The sequence below is a fragment of the Lactuca serriola genome, chromosome 7 (assembly GCF_051521515.1).
Source record: "Lactuca serriola cultivar US96UC23 chromosome 7, Lser_US96UC23_V15, whole genome shotgun sequence".
Lineage (NCBI taxonomy): Eukaryota > Viridiplantae > Streptophyta > Magnoliopsida > Asterales > Asteraceae > Lactuca > Lactuca serriola.
The window spans coordinates 4,458,237-4,464,187 of NC_136414.1; the positions used below are offsets into that span (position 1 = coordinate 4,458,237).

At 34.3% G+C, this 5,951-nt stretch overlaps 1 pseudogene across 1 annotated transcript; it reads left to right on the plus strand.

The window, feature by feature from the left end:
• The first annotated feature begins 298 nt into the window (after positions 1–298).
• On the plus strand, positions 299–4,653 carry LOC145062925 (ferric reduction oxidase 2-like; annotated as a pseudogene). The gene is made up of 8 exons (XR_013687784.1): positions 299–519; positions 750–852; positions 933–1,130; positions 1,233–1,473; positions 2,254–2,581; positions 2,664–2,907; positions 3,341–4,047; positions 4,269–4,653. The product of XR_013687784.1 is annotated as a ferric reduction oxidase 2-like (transcript).
• Positions 4,654–5,951: the final 1,298 nt, after the last annotated feature.

A 5,951-nucleotide genomic window follows, 5' to 3' on the forward strand; every position in this document is an offset into this window, starting at 1 on the left:
TATATATATATATATATATATATATATATATATATATATATATATATATATATATATATATATATATATATATATATATATATATATATATAACCACTGCATGCATGCAGGTTAATTAAATACAAATTCGAGATTCTCTTAACCTGGTGGTCAACTTATCTTTTTATGACACATACAAGCATGAAAAGATATACATACATACATATATTTCCAACATTAAAAATGGTGCATTTCCATATTTGCCCTTCTCACACTCACTCACACTCAGTCTAATTGACTAATTCTCTAACTACATCCGACCAATTCTATAAATAGCAACATCTCTCTTTATTCTTCAAGTAAATCAGCTAGAGAAAGAAAATCTAAAGATAGAGTGAATGAAGATAATCAAAGGGCTTGCGATATTGGTGTTTGTAGGGTACCTTTTCCTATGGGTGATGACACCAACCTATGTCTTCAAGCAAAAGTGGCTCGTTAGGGTTCGAGCCCACACCACTTCTACTTACTTTGGAACTCAAGGTTTGTTCCATCTCTCTAACCACCATATTTTTCTTTTGTACGATACACACTACACTGGCGGAGTTACTTGGGGCAGTGGGGTGATGTAGCATCCCAAAAAAATTTATTTTGTGTATTAATTTTTTATATTTGAACGTATAGTAAGATCTTGTATTCTCGATTTTTATTGTTAGTTGTACACCATATTTGATTCAACTTGTTTTGTAATCTTTACATGTATATACTTTCAGGTCCAACGATGTTGCTCTATTCATTCCCTGTTTTGTTCATGGCTGTCATGGGCAGTGTATATCTGCATTTAAGGAAAAAATCGAACCAAAACCGCAATGAAGGGTATATTAGTTATTTCACTTGAGTACTTCTAAAAGTGTTATTACTCCAAATAAATGATTTTATTTTTCTCCAAGTTTCAGACAAAAAGAAGCTACCAATAGTAACTTAACTATATGGAGAAGGCCCATGATCGTTAAAAGTCTGGGAATCGTCTCAAAAATCGAGCTTGCTTTCTTTATAATGTTTATCGCTCTTCTTGTCTGGTCTTTCACGACGTACTTACATGTCAGTTTTGCCAAAATTACCCCTCAATCAGCTGCAAAAAAAGGAGAAAAAGTGTACGTGAATCGATATCTTACTTTTACCTTTTCCTGTTCCTCGAGTCTAGTTAGATCAATCACGTCAAATTTGATTTTATGTCTTGTTGTTTTGGATGATAGTTGGGAATCAAAATTGGATTCAGTGGCCCTAAGGCTGGGACTAATTGGTAATATATGTCTAGCTTTCTTGTTTTTCCCTGTGACTCGAGGCTCATCTATCCTGCCATTGTTTGGCCCTTTGAGAACTTTTTTACAAGTGTATGGCTTTGAAGTCCTGAAAGTATTCCACCAGTTAATTTGGAAGTACATATCATGATATGAAGTGCGCTATGGATGCGTGAAATCTTTTTCCTAAAAAAGAGTCAACTTTTGTGTGGTCCAAAATTATTTACCAAGTGCTCTTTTTTGTCAATTTGAACTCTACAAAGAAAGTGATTGTTGAATTCAAAGTACTTTTAACATCAAGGATATAATGTTAATTTTAGTTTTAAACCTATTATTTATGATTGTGTGATAGCAATGTTTTAAACACCGGTTTTTTAATTGAACCGGTCGGGTGACGTTTTCCGGTTCAACCGGATTGTCAAACCGGTTCTATATTTGTATATATTTTTAATTATCCTGCATACATTGATTACAAAACTTGTCATCTTTTTAGTATTACAAACGTAAATAGAATGCTAACATATAAAAACAATCATTATAGAAGTCAAAATCAAACAAAGAAGCCAAAACAAACACAAAAATCCAAAAATGTTCGGTTCAACCCGGTCCATTCTGGTTCAATTCAGCCGGTTGAACCGGTTTTTTACCAAAACCGGCCGGTTCAATCCGGTCAAGAAATCATTATAAAACCAGTCCAAATCGAACCGCCCTCACCTCCGGTTCCCGGTTCGATCGGTTCAACCGGCCGGTTCGAACCGGTTTTTAAAACACTGTGTGATAGTATATACAAATACAAAGTGCGTATACATATTATAATAACATTAGTAACAACATGATTTAATGGAACTATTTTAGATTCCACAGTTTTTTTTTCCTCCCTTGGCATGAAGTAGGATAATTATACCTCGATGTGGCTTGTAGAAGTGGTTTTTTCTTTTAATGTTTATGACATTTTCTATTATAATGTTGGATTTAGATGTTGAAATGGGCAAAAACCGATATATCAAATGTAGCGGGAGAGTTGTCTCTTTTATCAGGATTGGTCATGTGGGCTACAACTTTTCCTCAGATTAGACGAAAGATGTTCGAGATTTTCTTCTATACTCATCACTTGTACATCCTTTTCATTGTCTTCTTCGTGTTCCATGTTGGCATAGGTTACACATCCATCATGCTTCCTGGCTTCTACCTCTTCTTGATTGATCGGTTCCTAAGATTTCTACAATCAAAGGAAAACGTTCGTTTGATTTCTACTCGTGTTCTTTTATCTGAAACTCTCGAGCTTAACTTCTCCAAGAGCCAAGGTACCATCAATCACAATAGAATATAATAAATATATAAGTATTTATGAATATTTATGTGATAACGATTTCATTGATTTAATAGACTTGAGTTATACACCGACGAGTATCATGTTCATCAATGTTCCAAGTATTTCAAAGACTCAATGGCATCCTTTCACAATTACCTCAAGTAGCAATCTGGAACCTGAGAAGCTAAGTGTTATGATCAAAGGTGAAGGTAGTTGGTCTAAGAAGCTTTATCAAATATTATCATCTCCAAACCCTGTTGATCGGCTTGATGTTTGTGTTGAAGGACCTTATGGACCAATCTCGACTAATTTCCTAAGGTAAAAAATGTTATGAGAATATTTTGTGCTAGGTTTAATCTTTCTATCTGTGTGTGTGTGGGTGCGTGTGTGTGTGTGTATAAATATATATATATATATATATATATATATATATATATATATATATATATATTGAGAGAGAGAGAGAAAGAGAGAGTATGCTTGTTTTTTATTTATCAAGTCTATTTAGGTAAATAAATTTTAGAAAATGCCGACATGTGTGGAGAGATGTAATGGAAAAAAATATAAAAGACCAAAATTATACAAAGTTTGGAGTTAATGGAAAAACCTATTTTCCACTGTTTTTCTATTAAATAACTATTTATAAGAAAAAAACTAAAAAACGACTATACAAATAATTTTATTAGATTACATCTTGTCCCATAAGTCCATTAAGTGAAAAAAATGCATCTTAGTGAAGCTATGGTTGCAGGCACGATATCTTAGTGATGGTGAGCGGAGGAAGTGGGATCACACCATTTATCTCAATATTTAGGGAGCTTGTTTTCACAGTTGAAACCTTAAAATGTAAGACACCAAAGATACTCATGATAAGTGTCTTTAAAGACTCTTCCGATCTCACAATGTTAGAATTGCTCTTACCGGCATTTGGTGCTCCTATGGATTTTTCAAAACTAGAACTACAGATTGAGGCCTATGTGACAAGAGAGAAGCAACCAGCGATTGATGACAAGAAACAAGTTCGAACCATTTGGCTCAAACCAAATTCTTCAGATGGGCCCATAACACCTATTTTAGGACAAAATGGTTGGTTATGGCTTGGTGCAATTATTTCTTGTTCTTTTGTTGTTTTCCTTTTATCTATCGGACTTTTAACACGATTCTACATTTACCCTATTGATAAAAACACAAACAAAGTGTACCCTTATGGTTCGAAGGGGGTGATGAATATATTGCTCATTTGTGTGTCTATAATGGTAGCATGTAGTTTGGGTTTTTGGTGGAACAAGAGAAAAAATGCAATAGACTCGAAGCAAATTCAAAACATGGAGGGAGCAACACCCGTTGGCTCACCTAATTCTTTGTTTTTTAACGCGGAAAGAGAGCTTGAAAGCCTACCCCAACAATCACTCATTCAATCTATAAATATACATTACGGTGAAAGACCGAATGTTAAGAGTAAGTTCGTTTTAAACCTTTCCACAACATTCAAATTAATATTATATATTCTTACTGGTCCTCCTAAATTTTATTCTAAAGGAAAGTTAATAGAATCATATGTTATTTATATATATTTTTTAACGTTTACCATGTGATTTCCAAAACTCATACATATTTATTTTGATCCTTTTTAATTTGAAATTCCAAAATTTGGAAACTAATACTTGTGTTTATTTTAGGAATGTTGTTTGAGCAAAAGGAATCAAATGTTGGAGTTCTTGTTTGTGGACCAAAAAACATGAAGCATGAGGTTGCAAACATATGTTCATCAGGGTTGGCTTCAAACTTACATTTTGAATCCATAAGTTTTAATTGGTGATAGAACTTTTTCAAGGCATACTTAAAATAGATTGTAATAATTTTTTTTTTTTTTTTTTTTTTTTTTTTTTTTTTTTTGTGATGATGGACACCCTTGCTTTTAGGGTTCTAAAGGTCAAGATTTCGAATTCAATTCTGATAAGGTTTGAAAATGGAAATGTGTGTCTATATATGAATAGGAAACAATGATTAAATCTTTCCATTTGATTGTAAAATTGAAATACATTTAAAAAAAGATTTATCTATGCCAACAATGGGATGATTATGGTACTTTTTATATTTATATTTACTTTTATGTTTGAGAATGAATGTAAGGCATGTGTGTACACTTAGTATTTCTATCTTGTATTCTCTATGATAAATTACTATATAAAATTTATAATACTTAGTTTTCTATCTCTAGACGTCATGTGACACATTAACACACACACACACACACACTCTCTCTCTCTCTCTCTTTATATATATATATATATATATATATATATATATATATATATATATATCCCGAGATAGAAGCTTGATGATGATATACAATGAGTTGTTAAGCCATAGATAAGCTAGACCCTCGTTATGATACTATAACACTTATGCCATGGTATGTGCCTTATGACCCTTGAGTATTCAACAATTTCATTTTCGTCCCTGAAGTAGTACGTGGGGCGTACCCCTTGGTACGCTTAGCGTACTGGTTGAGAAGCTAGTACGCAGGGCGTACCACTTGGTACGCTTAGCGTACTGGGTTGGTAGCGAGACGGGACTTAGGTAATGAACGTTGGGTGTATGCATACGTGTGTTGGACGTACGTAAACTTTAATGAAACCCTAATTGGGGGTGTTGAGCCCTATTTAAGGATCCTTAACTTCTGGGGCTGGCCCCTTTACCAGCACCCAAAGCCTCTAAAACCCTAAAATGAGTTGTAGCCTCCATTGTCAAGCATTTGAGTCTTTAAAGAGAGCTTGGTGTTCATTTTGTTCATTGTGAAGGATTTAGAAGATCTTGAAGTTGCTAAGCTTGGAGAAGGAAGTCTTGCATCCAGAACCACTACCCATTTTGCAAGTAGTTTGAGGTATCAAGTTCTTATCTTGGTTGCTAGATGCTTAGATCTCTTTTTGGGTTAAATAGTTATGTTATTAGCCATGGTTTGGATGGATGTTGGGATTTGGACATCCTAAAGGCTTATTCTTTCATATCTAAGGTCTTCATGGGCTCCTTAGGAATAAAGGTTCCACCTTTATGGAGTTTAGGGGCCTCATGCATTCATTAAGTCCTTAATTAAGTCCTTTTTGATCTTTAGAGCTTCTTATGGTCATGCATGGACGTAAAGTTAGCAACTTTACGTGATATTTTAGCTTAAGGAGGTTAGATCTGCACTCTGGGGTGAAGTCTTAACGAGTTAAGTGCTTAAAGTAGAAGGTGGTTGATTTGGTTGAGTACGCTGGGCATACAAGCCTATATGTACTACGTACAAGCCCTTAAGCCAGTACACTTAGCGTACAAGCTGAGTACGCCCTGCGTACTCAGTTAGGTGGCCATTCGATGTT